We start from the raw sequence: 14588 nt of genomic DNA, 5'->3' as shown, positions 1-14588 counted from the left end.
TTAGGAACATTCCAGGTCCGAACCGTTGCATCTGTCACATGCTACCACGGGGGATACAGCACCCCGGAGCCACCTAGAAGCAGACACTGAACCTGTGGGCACTTGATCTCGGGCTGCCCGGCCTTTGAAACTATGAGAGGTGAACTTTTGCTACTGAAATGTTACCCGGTCTCTGGTATTGTATTATAGCAGCATGAGCAAACTGAGGCATCAGCTCATAGTGGAGGCTATTACTTTCCCAAAATTCCAACTTTTCATTTGAACTCATATTTTATCATGGGCAGCAGATATTGCCACTTTCTCCCCTAGTTCTTGGTGATTACAAATATACCTGTTCTGAACATCCACGAAGAAGTCCTTGTGAAGAAACACACCTTTCTTTCTTTCTTTATGTGTATCTTTGCACACAATATATGTATAAATATATATGATATTTACACACAGCTTGGGGGATTGATACATTTACATACTGTAGCCCAATCACGTTTATTCCTTTCCCTTCCCTGTCCTCCCTTCCCCCTCTTCAAGTCTCTATTCCAGTGCCAAAAAAAGTCCCTGTTTCCTACTTTCATCTTTTATTTTGCTCTTTAATTTACCCACAGTATAAATAAAGGATAGATAATAGTAAATAGGAAGATAGGTCTTTTTCAAAGAAGAAGGGCATCAAGAGATGGAGGCGGGAGGGAGGAGAGGAAAAGAATATGAGAAAGGGAATTGAGACGTGCTATCTACATGTACCAATTCCCCACATGGAATGAAAACATCGTGTACTACAAATGCTCACTAATAAAAAAACCAAAAAATTTGGACTTTGGATTTTTCATATAAGAGAAACCACGTGATATTTATACTTCTGTGTCTGATTTATTTCACTTAAATTATGGTCTTAAGATCCATCTAGGGATCAAGCGTTTCAAATTTATTCTACTTTATGTCAGAGTAGTACTCCATTGTGTTTATGTACCACATTTTCTTTATCCATTCAACTGTTGATGGTCGTATAGGTCACTTCCATTATTTAGCTGTTGTGAATTATACTGCTATAAACACGTATCACTGTAACATTATGTCCAACTCTTCTGGGACGATACTCAGAAGAGGAATAGCAAGGTCAAATGGAATCTCTAGTTTTAGCGTTTTGAGCAATCTCCATACTGATTTCCATAGTAGTTGTACGAATTTATATTTCCCGCAACAGTATAAAAGGGATGCTTTTTCCCCATAACTTTGTCCACTTTTCTTGTTTTCTTGAGTCGCTGATGATACCATTCTTACTGAGATAAGATGGAATCTCAGTTGTTTTGATTTGCATTTCTCTAATGGCCAAAGATGTTGTACATTCTTTCCTATATCCATTGGTCATTTGTACTTCTTCTGAGAAGTGTCTACTCATTTCAGTTGCCCATTTTTGGTTGGATCTTTTATTTTTGGAGGTCTAATATTTTTAGTTCTTTATATATTTTAGATATTAATGCTCTATCTGAGGATTAGCTGACAAAATTTTTCCCCCATTGGGTAGGTTTTGTCTTCCGACTATTGGTTGTTCCATTTGCTGTGCAAAAGCTTTTAATTTGCTGTAATCCCATTTGTTCGTTCTCATTATTATGTTCTGTGCAACTGGGGTTCTGTGCAGAAAATCATTGCTTATGTTGATGTCCTCATAAATGTTACCCATTTATCTTCCAGTAGACTTGTGTTTCTATTTTTATATCTAGGTCTTTGATTCATTTTGATTTGATTTTTGTTCAGGGTGAGAGAGAAGGGTCTAGATTCAGTCTTATGCATGTGGATAACCAGTTTTCCCAACACCATTTTTTCTCCAACTTATTTTCTTGGTTCTTTTATCAAGAATCAGGCAGCTAAAGGTGCATGGGGTTATTTCTGCATTCTCAGTTCTAATCCATTGATTAACATGTCTATTTTGTGTGAGTATCTGATGTTTTTATTACTGTAGCTTTGCCGTATAACTTAAACCTGGGATTGTAATGCTCCCTGCTTTGCCCTTTTTGATCAGGATTGCTTTGGCTCTTCTAGGACTGTCCTGGTTCCAAATAAATTTTAGAATTGTTTTTTTCTAGTTCTGTGGTGAATGCAATTGGTATTTTGGGTGGAATTTCATTAAATCTATATATCATTTGTGGTAATATTACTATTTTTACAATATTTGTTCTGCCTATCCAGAACATAGGATGACTTTCCATTTTCTAGTATCCTCTTCAATCTCTTTTTAAAAAGAACTGTAGTTTTCATTATAAAGTCTTTTATTTCTTTGGATAGGTTAATTTTCCAGGTATTTAATGTTTTGAAGCTACTGTAAATGGGATTATTTTTCTGATTTTGATTGGAATTGCATTAAATCTATACATCTCAGTGGTTTCATTGTTGGTATTCAAGAACACCACTGAGTTTTGTGTGTTCAGCCATTTTGCTAAGAGTCTTCTGTTGGAATTTTTGGAGTCTTCTATGTAAAGGATCATGTCATCTAAAATAAACAGTTTGACTTCTTCCATTTCTATTAATATCCATTTTATGATATTCTCTTGCCTGATTACTGACTAAAATTTTGAGTATGACATTGAAAAGGAATGGTTATAGTAGATACCCTTATCTTGTTCCTGATTTTAGAAGGAATGCTTTCCATTTTTCCCTCATTCATTGTGATGTCGACATTGGACTTGTCAGAAATGACTTTTATCAGTTTGAAGTAAGATCCTTTTATAATTATTTTCACCAGGGTTTTTTTAATCAAAAAATGATTTTGTTAAATGCTTTTTATACATCTATTGAGATTATCGGGTGACTTTTATCCTTACTTCCATGTAGGTGGTGTATTGCATTTACTGATTTACATATGTTGAACCATTCTTGTATCTGTGGAATAAAGACAACTTGATAATGACATATGATCTTTTTAATGATTTGTTGTATTCTAGTTGCAAGTATCTGGCTGAGGATTTTTGCATTTGTGTTCATTTAAAAAACTGACCTGTAGTTTTATTTTGTTTTGAGTACTTGTCTGGTTGTGATATCAAGATAGTGCTGGCTTCAAGGAATTAGTTTGGCAGGATTCTTTACCTTTCGATTTCAGGGAAAAGTTTGAAAAGTATTGGTGTTAGTTTTTCTCTGAAGTTCTGATAAAATTCAGCAGTAAACACATCAAGCCCTGGGCTTTTCTTACTTGGCTTTTTTTAGCTGCCTCTATTTCCTTTCCTGTTTTTGGTTTGTTCCGGGTTTTATATCATTTTGGTTCAGTTTTGATAACTCATGTGTGTCTAGAAATTTCTCTGTTTCTCCTAGGTTTTGAAATCATTTCTTACAATACTCTTGATTTTGGCAATGTCTGTTGGGATTTTGTCTTTTGCGTTTCTAATTGCATGGATGAGTCTTTTCCTTTTTTTGTTAAGTTCAGCTAAGGGTTTATCAATCTTGTTTGTCCTTTCAAAGAAATAACTCTTTGATTCATTGATATTTTGTATATCTTAGTCTCAATTTCATTAATTACCATTCTGTTCTTTATTATTTCTTTCTTTCTACAAGTTTTGGGTTTTAATTGCTCTTGTTTTTCCAAGGCATTGATGTACATCATTAGCTTATTTGGGATTGATCTTTTTTTTTAATGTTTGCATAGACTTTTCTCTTAGAACTACTTTCATTGTGTCACACAGATTTTTGCATGTTGTGCTTCCACTATAATTTGATTTATGACTTTCTAACTTCTCCCCTCATTTCTTCGGTGATCCACTGATTATTCAAAAGGGTATTATTTAATCACCATGTGTTTGCATAGTTTGGGTGGTTTCTTTTGCTGTCAATTACTAGTTTCATTCCATTATGATCTGATAGGATGCAAGATATTAATTCAACTCCTTTGTATTTATATAAGCATGCTTTATGACCTAAGACATGGCCTATTTTGAAGAAAATTCCATGTACTCCTGAGAAAAATGTATATTCTGCTGTTATTGGATGATATATTCTGTAGATAACAAGTCCATTTGTTGAATGGTGTGATTCAACTCTGATATTTCTTTGTTGATTATTTGTTTCATTGATCTATTTGTGAGAGTGAAGTGTTGAAGTCCCCCACTACGATTGTATTGGTATCTATCTGTTCTTTCATGTCCAGTAGATTTTATCTATATGCATTCAGTGCACATGGATAGTTAACTTGCTTTCTCTTCTAGCTGAATTGCTGTCTTTATAAGTCTGTAGTAACCTTTTTTGTCTCTTTTGATCAGTTTTGGCTTGAAATCCAAAAATAGGATAGCCTCTCCTACTTGCTTTTGGGCTCCTGTTGCATTGTATGATGTGTTGTTTTCTGTTCTTTCATGTTTAGTCTGTATATTTCTTCATGGATAAAATGTGTCTCTTGTAGGAAACATATGGTTGATTTTTGTTTCTTGGTCCTATCTTCCAGTCTGTCTTTTGACTGGGGAGCTAAGACCACTGTCACTGAGCCTTATTACTGAAAGTTATTCACTGAGTTCCGTCGTTGCATTATTTTCCCAGGGTTGATTCCTTTATTTTTTATTTTTCTTTAACTACTCTCCCAGTTACATATATTTTTTCCTTTGGGCTTTTTGGTGATTTTGGTCTTTCTGTCTCTGTCTAGAATTTCTTTATACACTTTCTGAATCCTGGTTTGGTGATCATGAGTTTCTTTCAGTTTTCTTTGTCCTAGAAAAAATATTTATTTCTCCATCAATTTTGAAGGATAATTTTGCAGGTTATAGTCATCTTAGTTTGCAACTGTTTTCTTTTAGGGCTTGAAAAACTTCACTCTAAACTCTCCTGGCCTTTAAAGTTTGTATTTAAAAATCTGCTCTTATTCTGATAAGCTCACCTTTACAGGTGCCTTAGTCACTTCCTTTTCACTGGGACAAAATACCATATACTTACAACTAAAAGGAGAAGAGATCTATTTTGGCTTAGATTTTCAGAAGTCTCAATCCTTGCATATTTGGCAGCATGGTAGAAGGGCCTGGGCAAGAAAATTACCCACATGATAGCAGTCAGGAAACAGAGAGAGAGCTGGGCAGGAAGATGCACCCTTCCAGGTCACATCTCCAGCCACCTGCCCCCCTTGGCCAGGCCCCATCTTGGAATAGCAAGTCAGCTATAGCACCCCATGGTGCAATCCTCTTCCAAAAGCCTTGTCTATGAGAGCATGAGGTTCTTGGGGTACATCTAGATATAAACCATAACAATAGGTTACTTGATTTTTCTCTCTAATAGCTTTCAGTATTCTTTCTTAGATTTTGGCTATGTTGTGTCATGGAAAGGTTTTTTTTCTGTTTGTGGCTATTTGGAATTCTGTATGTATCTTTTGCCTGGATACTGAATATTTTCCCTAGATTTGGAAATTTTTCTAGTATGATTTTGGTGAGTGGATTTTTTTATATATCTTTGGTGTCATCTTCTAACCTTTCCATAACACCAGTAATTCTTAGGGAGTTTTTCTTTCTTCAAATCATCTAGTAGCCAGCCACTGGATCCAGCTTCCATGGTGTCTTGTTGCTTTCAGAATGTCATGGAGTACCTGTTCTACTACCTCAAACTTGTCTTCAAGTTTTGAGAGTTTCCTCTCAGATTGGACATTTCTGTTGCCCTTACTGTCTATCTAACTTTTCATACCAAGATTTCTGCTTGATTCCTTTTCGTATTTTCTAGTCCTTTACAAAAGTGGTTACCATATCTTGCTTTGTCACCTTTAATCAAATTTCTGTTTGTGTCTCTTTTAAGCTCTTTAAACATTTTATTAATGTGATCTGTTTATTTATATCCTCTTTAAACTCACTGAACACCTTATGGATTGGCTTATTAGTTTCTTCTTTGATGTCTTCAAATATTGTAACCATTTGGCTTTTTAGTTCTTTACTTCAAGCTTTCTCCACTTCAGAGCCTATGAGGTCAGCTTTTGGATTAGGGAGTTAGGTGTTTTTGAAGGCATATTGCTGCTTTGTTTTCTCATGTTTCTATTTGGTTGAAGATCAGTTAGGGTAGAAAAACTCTCTGGTTACTATGGAAATTTCATTAATTGGCATGTGTCTTCCTGTGATGTGACCTGGGCTTTTGATTATGTTTATGTGATCATGCAACTGATCAACATTCAACTTAATATGAAGAGTCTGGGTCACTGCATTTCAAGGAGAGAACAACTACCTGTTACATCAGTGTCTACAGAACCAACTGTATATGAATCATATAATTTAAAACCTGTTGTAATATTTTCATACTTTTTTCAATAGCCCAGGAAGACAATGAAATAGTATTGAAGACAGGTAGGCTAGGATGTGGAGGATGAAGGAAGAAGGAAAGAAGAAAGAAAGAAAGAAAGAAAGAAAGAAAGAAACAAAGAAAGAAAGAAACAAAGAAACAAAGAAAGAAAAAGAAAGAAAAGAAAATACTTCTGGAAGAACAGAAGAAGAAGAAAAAAGAACAATGAAATGAACAAATGAATTCAAATGAAAGAAAGAAGAGAGATAGGGCTTTGGTGCTATTGCTTTTATGTCGAGAATGGAGGGAAGGGGTGAAAGGATTAAGAGGTTATTTTAGGAGCAGAGAAAAGGAACATGAGAAGGAGAAATGTAATTGGAGATTAGAGCAAGCTGTATGAAGGTCAGAACAAATTAATATGGTAATTGAAAGCTCCAGTTTTTGGTGAAGGTTAACCTGACATGACCATGAAAGGTACCATCTAAGCTAAAGCACTAATTAATTTTTATTCTCTAGTTCACCCACAAAAACACAGTGTGGACTCAACCAAATGTGCTGTTCCTCAGTTTAAAAAAAAATGGAGAGACATTTATCTTGTAGGAGCTGTGAGAAGCTGAACTCCAGGACTCTGGTTGTGGCCAGGAAACTGACGCTTGAGCTGGTTCCCTCCAATGACTTGTTCTCTCATCTATCAGTGAGTGAAGGGGCTTGGAGGATGTGGGAAAGCCACTGATCTTGCTTCACTTTCCCTCTGCAGGTAGAGCTCTGGTTAGTTTCAGTTGTGCTCCTCTGGGTATGATTAGCCCGAGTCTTTTGTCTCTGTCTTATGTTGACACATCTTCAATTATATTGGAGCGGGGAAGGGAGAGCGGAAGTGGTCAAGCGCCTGGTCTTCTGCTCATCTCCGGAGGGGCTTCCTTGATCTCTGTGCCCTTTCCTCCATGACAGTTCCTGCACCTGCTATGTCTGCAGCTCCTCTTTCTGTGATGCTCTGGTGGTCATGACATGCAATATATTCTGACCCGACCACTCACTCTTTTCCAGATCTTCACTCATGCCAGACCTTCTTGCCATTTGTTCTTCCTGGACATGACAGCTCTAATTTCCTCTCTCCCTCCGTCTCTCTCTCTCTCTCTCTCTCTCTCTCTCTCTCTCTGCCTCCCCACCAATCATCAACTCCCAAAGCTGAATGACTACAGTGTATCTTTTTATCACTCTTTCAAGGGAAAATCATGTTCCATGAAAAAATGCTTAGTTCAACTCCCAACTCAAACAACCGCATGGCTCTGCCACTTTTGCCGTGGTACTTGAACAGACAACAGAGATGTTTTACACTATTTCCCATGTCATCATGAGAATCATTTTGAAGACAGGTACTCAAGGTTGAAATGTAATGGTCTGGGCTATTTCTAATGCTTTATTAAGGATATTATTTTTAATAGTCTGTGATACACAAGAGTAGTATTAGTTTGGGGGAAATTGTTACGTATATTATATATATTATCTTGATCATTTTCAACCCCTTTACCCTCCCTTCTTTCTCTTTCTCCTCCCCTTCATCACCCTTTCCCCTTCTCCTGATCCCCTTCATCATTTCCAAAAAGTCTCTTCCCCATTTCCTACCAATATTCTTAAGGATATTCTTAAGTGAAACTAGCTTTTTTTTTTTAACTATGCCCACATGGTGGTGAATAATACATGGTGACAAAAAGTACAATCTTAGTTTAATTGAAAAAAAAACCAAAGATTTTACCCACTGTTGCTCTCACACCATCAGTTCCAACATCAGCCCAATGAAATGGTAAAATAACATCTTAGCAACTAACTCTGATCTCATGGACCCTTGAAAGCATTTCCGGTTTTTCTGGCATGCTTCACCCACATTATGAGAGACACTGGTCTATAGGATACTGTTTGGGATAGGCCCAGGGCTCTGGGAGTCTCCTCACCAACCAAAGTTCAAACTAAAGCCCAGCCCAGAGTCCAGAACCTGTGGCACCTGGATGAGCTGCCTGACAGTGTCTGGCCCCTCTCCTCTTCTGTACAAGGTCCTTGAACTACAGACCTAGCTTAGTTAGATCACTGACAACCACCTGTCTCCTGCTCAGACCCAGATGAGGCTGGACAGAACCTCAATTCACCTCACCCCACAGACACTGGTTGGAATTCTGGCCACACCAGAAAAGGGAAGGGAGTGGAAATCACATCTGGAGCCCAGGCTGGGTGTGAGGCATGGCACTAAGTCAGTTCTCATCATCTCCACTTTGCTGATGACAAAACGGAGGTCCAGGAGGCAGAATTCCAACACAGCACAGTCTGATGGGAGTGCTAACTTCTGGAGCGGCCTTTGGCTGAGTTCCCTCAGCCCTCTCCTGCCCCCTGACTTCCTCCCTCTCATGTCCGGCGGCTGTGGAGGTTACACAGCATGCCTCACAGTCAAAATTTCCTGAAATGAGAAAATTCCCAGCATTGGAGATTTTAATCATCCACCGTCTGAATTCCTATTAGGTACAAATCATTTAGCCGTTGGAAACTATGAGACACATCAGTCCACAGAAGCTAATTGATAAGGTCTGAATGGGTTCGCTGTCTGGTGCCGGAGGCCAGGCTTTGCTCTGGGGACATTTCACTTCCACCATAGCTGCGTTTTGATCATCTCTGTCTCCCAGGCACGAGGGAGTCCATCCACATCCTCCTCCCTGGAAGAGCTGCAGCCCATTCACACAAGTCACAAAACAACTGCCCAGGATGTGACCAGGATAAGAATCACATCCGAAGACTCAGCTTCAGGAAAGTTCTTCCCAAAATAAACCCCAACCTGAAGTAAATAAAGCACTAGGAATATTTTGGGAGAGTAATTTCACAGAACTACAAAAAAAAAAAAAAAAAAAAGGAAAAAAATCTAGTATTGTCAACAGGCTTTGTTCAGACATTCTGTGTTTCTGGTACATCTTGTTAAGTAGTGGTTTAGTATTTGACATTTCTGCAAGGGCAAATGACCCATGTTTATGAAAATTATACCATTTCTTCCGAGGGAAAGAGCGTCCTCTAAGCACTGGTTTGAGATAAGGCAGCTTGATGAGGACTCCAGGTTGTGATGATTAAAGCCAGTCTAGGACAAACATGTAATTTGTGCCAAAGAGCCCAGAGAACAGTGGCTGAGGGAGAGCACCATTGACTACCCCGCAAGGGACCTGCCTCCCAGCCTTGGCCCATGGGGCAAAGAGGAGACACACGCCAGCACACCAAAGGCTTGATGATTTCACAGGACAGGAGGGGGAAACACTCGGTATAAAGGGCCAAGTGGAGACTATATGTGTGGCTCAGAGGAAGAGGATGTATCTAGCTAGCATGCATGAGGCCTTAGGTTCAATCCCCAGCACTAACAATGATAGATAGCTAGGCAGGCAGATAGTCAAATAGACAGAAGCAAAGTGAGATAATAGACATCAATTGGGACTTATCCCTGCTCGCACATTCTGTCAAAGCAAACTGTATCATTATCTCGGATCCACAAGCCCTACTAGGGATGCTATGAAAAAGGAACCCATTAGAGCATCTCTCCTGCACTATTCTCTTCTTTCTCTGAGATACAGTAATATACAGCTGGTATCCCTCTATTTCCTACATGTGTCTGTCTCTCTTTCCAACCCCACAGCCCTTCTCCGGGCTGCAGAGCTCTCTCACCTACTGCACAGGGTAGACATTTGTCCCGGCTCCCTGACTCGGTCCCCTTTAGTCCAGACTCCATACAGCAACCGAAAATGCTGTGAAACCCCAGTTCCCAGCGCATTCCCTGCTTCAAAGCCTTGCACAGCTCCTCCTTGTCCTCAGATAAGGTCAGATTTTGAAGTCGCTTTCTGGGCCTTCATCCTCCAGCCCTCACTTGGTTCCAACCCGATCTTCCCCTAGCTGCCCATCTTACTCCACCTTCACCTCCAGGGGTTAGCAGACGCTTGTTTTCATCCGGATCATCACATCCTTGCCACACTGCCCCCTCCTTCAGGATAATGCTTTTCTCTCTCAATGCTTCCTGAAGGAAGCTCTGGGCTTCCATGCCACTTCCAAGAAGCAGCCCATAATTCCTTTCCATCCCCATCCCACGCAAGTGCCCCTCCTCTGTGTTCTCATTACCCCACTTCCGTTTCTTCGCCATATATCACCCGGAAGTAATCTACTTCTCTGTATCCATCCCTAGATGTGGTAACTTTTTAGGAATAGATCTTATACTTTTTATGCCATGTCTGCCCTATTTTGAATGAACAAGTTTCCAGCTAAAGAATAGCAGAGAGGAGATTAAAACCCAGGTTAAGCTAACCCCCAAGCTCAGATTCCCACAATCCTGGTTGACATCTAACTAAAAACTGAAGTAGTACAAACCCACCCCAGGCCCATCCCCACCCTGTGTGAGCTACGGCCCCTCCATTTGATACAGACCCACTTTCTGCTGGAAATTCCATCTCCCTTGGAGGCTGAGGTGCCCTTTGCACTGTATACAAATTTTTATACTCGGCTCCCTGATTTGGGCTTACTTGGTTTTGGAGTGGCAGTAATAAGCAGGGGGCTTTCCTGGGCTCAGGACTGGAGAGGAGGAGGGGCAAGAGCCACACTGCACCTCAGCCCAAGAGAATTCCTGGGAAGTTGAGCAAGTAGGTTTGCTTCTTACTCGTTAAAGTGCACCAAGCCAACCACTGTTCCTTTGTCAATATTTATGGACTGGAAACATGGCAAACAGTCCCCTGTGCTGCTCAAAGTGTAGACTTTGAACGACGGGATGAGGGACAAAATTTCCTGAGAACAAATAAAGAAGTTTCATAACCGGTTCTAGAATAATTGTTTGTTCTAGAAGGTTCGGCCTGAGATGGGCAGAGCGTTCCATCCGCTGACCACACACCTGCCTCGGAGAACAATATGGACCCAAGTCACCAACGGTCACTCTAAGCAGTTTGGGTAATAAAAATGTATTTTACTGATGACCTATATTGCAGTGCTCATGTTTGAATCAGTGCAAACTCAGGGCAGATGTGGACAATGATATCCAAGGAGGTTATGAAACTTGTCCAACATGGGCTGAGGTCGGAGCCAGGATTTGTATTATCCCTTCTGTGCTGTTGCCCTGGGCCAGGCCACCGCTGTCTCCCAGGTAGCTTCCTCTTCCTCCTACACCCTCCACTCTGCTCTCCAACCAGAGAGCTCCTAAAGCATGCAGATCCAATCTGCTGCTGGAATTGGTCTCAGCCACTGAGGCTGGCCAGGTGTGATGAGAGGCCATCAGCTGAGCACTCAGCCCTTAATTCTGAGGCTGCAGAGGGTGGTGATGACTTGCTCTCTCTCACCCTAGGGATGAGTTGCAAAGCACAAGCTCTGGGCACTGGCAGCCATCTTGTGACCAGCAGGGAAACCACCATGAAGATGGAGCCAGGGGAGTCACCGAGGCTCAAGAGGGATCCCCGACTGCGTCACATCTGAGGCTTCCTGCACACCTTCCAACCTCTCACCAGTCAACCTTCTTTACTGCTCAAGCCACAAGGGTTAGGTTTGCTATAACTTGCCACAGAGGTCTCCTGGGGGACTCAGATGCTTGCCTGAGCACTTGAGATTGTATGCGGGTGCCCTGTGCTCCCTGTGCTTGTGTTAAAGGCCACTAAACTTCAAAATCAGAGAGGGGTGTGAGCAAAGTCCCAGTGTTCATTAGGCCCGGTCCTGCTGGCCCCTGCCAGCCAAGTCTGGCACACAGCGGGCATTCTTTCCATAGCAACCCTCAGCCTTTCTCTAGTGTGTTATCTGCCTCTCAAAGGCAGGAGCCCCCGGGGTCCTGCGGCCCCTTCTGCTGGAGCCACTTCTGCACAGACCCAGTTTCCAGCTTCCCCATCAGTGTCCTCATGAGACCACCCTAGGGGAGGGCAGGCAGGCCTGAGTGAACCCAAACTCCAGGCTCCCAAGAGGGGCAATGGCCAGTGATGCCCAAGGCTGTGTGAGCCCCCCTGGAGCAGGCTGGGATTCTCTCCACCTAAACAGGAAGGACCAGGAGGACACAGTGACTTTAGGCCTTGATAAATGTGACTGGAGGGAAATTGAGCAGTGGGAAAAGCTTGCTATATCTTCTTCCTCACATTTATCTAACCCACACTCTACTTCCTGCCTTAGCCTCGTGCACTGCCCTTTCCTCTACCTGGTCACACGGTGACTCTACCCGATGACCAACCCCTGTCCTAATTCTCTGCAGAATGCTCATTATTGATATTATTTCTTTGTTTATTTTTCTCTGACTCCTGCTTCAAAATATAAGATCCACGATAGTAGGGATTTTGGCTCTTTCATTTATCACATTTCTCATATCAACCCCCCTGACACACAGGCTCAGAGGCTGCTATCTTAATTGTCCCTAAAGGCTCTCTCACAAGGCACCTGCCCAACATGACCCCCTCAGCAGGAGGAATCTAGAGTCCTGCCTCCACCCTTCAGCACTTCCTGCCCTGGAAGATGGTTATTTCCTTCACTGCCCTATCATAATACAAAATCCTATCACATATTTGTGTTTACTTGTTTGTTTTCTGAATCTAAACTATTCTGTTCCTTGTCGATACCCTAGGGTGATCATTCTGGATAGTTTGTGGATGGGATGAAGAAACAGGAAGGGAAGAAATGAGTCTTCAGCCTCCACAACTAGGAGACAGGGGAAGACAAGGGAAAACAATTGGAGAAGAAACAAAGTTGGCTTAGAGTGACTCTGGGAGATAAACGGAACCATGAAAGATGAGGAAAGGAGGTTTACAGCATTGGGAACCTCTTCAAAGCAGCCTTCTGGTGAGGTCCATGTTTGACCTTGGGTCCCTCCGACTCCTTTTCTAGTTCCCTTTCTACTGAAGCAAGTGGCTTTCTGTTAAAAACTTCTGTACATATTCTCAGAGAATCAACACTCTTCCCCATCTGTCCAAATTCTTGCAAGGTAGTGACTGGCTGGCTATTTAAGAAGACCTCACTGAGTCCCCCGGTTTGTTTGTCTTCACAATGGTTCAATTATCCCACTGTCATGAGGCACCAGCAGCTTACACCAGCCTGGCATTTTAAAAGTTTCTCAGTGCCTTTGTGCCACAGCGAGGACTCTGGTCTCTGTCCCTCTCTGTCTCTCTGTCTCTCTCTGTCTCTCTGTCTCTCTCTCTCTCTCTCTCTGTCTCTCTCTCTCTCTCTCTCTCTCTCACCTTAACCGTGCCCTGGAGACCTGAAGAAAGAGCGAGTTTATTTTGACTGAGAGATTGTTAAACTGCAGGAGGCAAGTCAGAGTCTCTGCCAAGCTGTGACTTCCATTGCTCCCCAGGGCTGCAGCTATGGGTGCTGAGAATAGCCAAGGCTGCTTCCTGCTGGAGGAGGAAATGGCAGTTTCCTCAACTCCCGGAAGTGCTGCTTCCTCTCTGGTGCCTACCTCAATGTTCACCCATTAGACAGCCTCTTCCCTCCCCAAGCCCCCAGAGACCTGGCTTGAGCATGGAGAAGACATCCTGCTTCCCCTGAGGAAGTGGCCCAGATTGAAGCATCCAGCAGGGTATTTGAGTGGGGAGTGAGGTGGCCGAGGGGCAGGAAGGGGCTGCCAAGCAGCAGTAGTAAAGTTATCAAGTGTCCACTAAGAAGAGCGCCCCACCCACCCCTTTGTCCCCACTCCCTGTGACCTAAGTAAACTTGACAAACTCTTCCAGCCTCTGTAGTCCAAAGTCCTCCCATAGCCACTTTCTGTTTTTTAATTGACACATTCTAATTGTGTACCTATTTATGGGGTACAATGGGATAATTTGATACATGTATACAATGAGTAATCATCAAGTCAGAGTAATTAGCATTTCTGTCTTCTTACAGGTTTGTCATTTCTTGTGTTTAGAGCCTACAAACTCCTCTCTTCTAGTTCTTTACAAAATACTTAACAAGTTGTTATACTCACCTTACTGCCCTGTAAAGCACTAGAACTTATTTCTCCTCTGTAACTGTATTTTGCTACCCCATGTCTCTTCTGATTCTCAAAGACTCTGCCTCCTACATCTGCCATCTTTATTCTGGATCACATTATCCCTGACCTCCCCCAGCCAACAACAACAAAAAACTCAGTCCCTTTCTTGGTTTCTACAAGAAAATATACTCACAACACACATTCTGGGAGAAACATGGACAAGCATTGAATGGCCACAGAGCACCATAGAGTTGGCCAGGAAGTAGACACACGGAGGTTCTGGAACCAACCTCCTTGGGGCCAAATCCCACCTTATACCCTTACACTCCCGACTAGCTCTACTTTGTTGGGTGGGTCATTTAATTTCTCTGATCTCTGTTTTCCCTCTGGCTGTAGGAGGAGTGGTGTGTATCCCTTCAGGGTTGTTGGAAGA

Source organism: Heterocephalus glaber, unplaced genomic scaffold, assembly GCF_053883595.1.
Source record: "Heterocephalus glaber isolate CG9 unplaced genomic scaffold, H.glaber_assembly_v1.0 deba00001447, whole genome shotgun sequence".
Classification (NCBI taxonomy): domain Eukaryota; kingdom Metazoa; phylum Chordata; class Mammalia; order Rodentia; family Bathyergidae; genus Heterocephalus; species Heterocephalus glaber.
Note: the sequence above shows the minus strand (reverse complement) of the source record.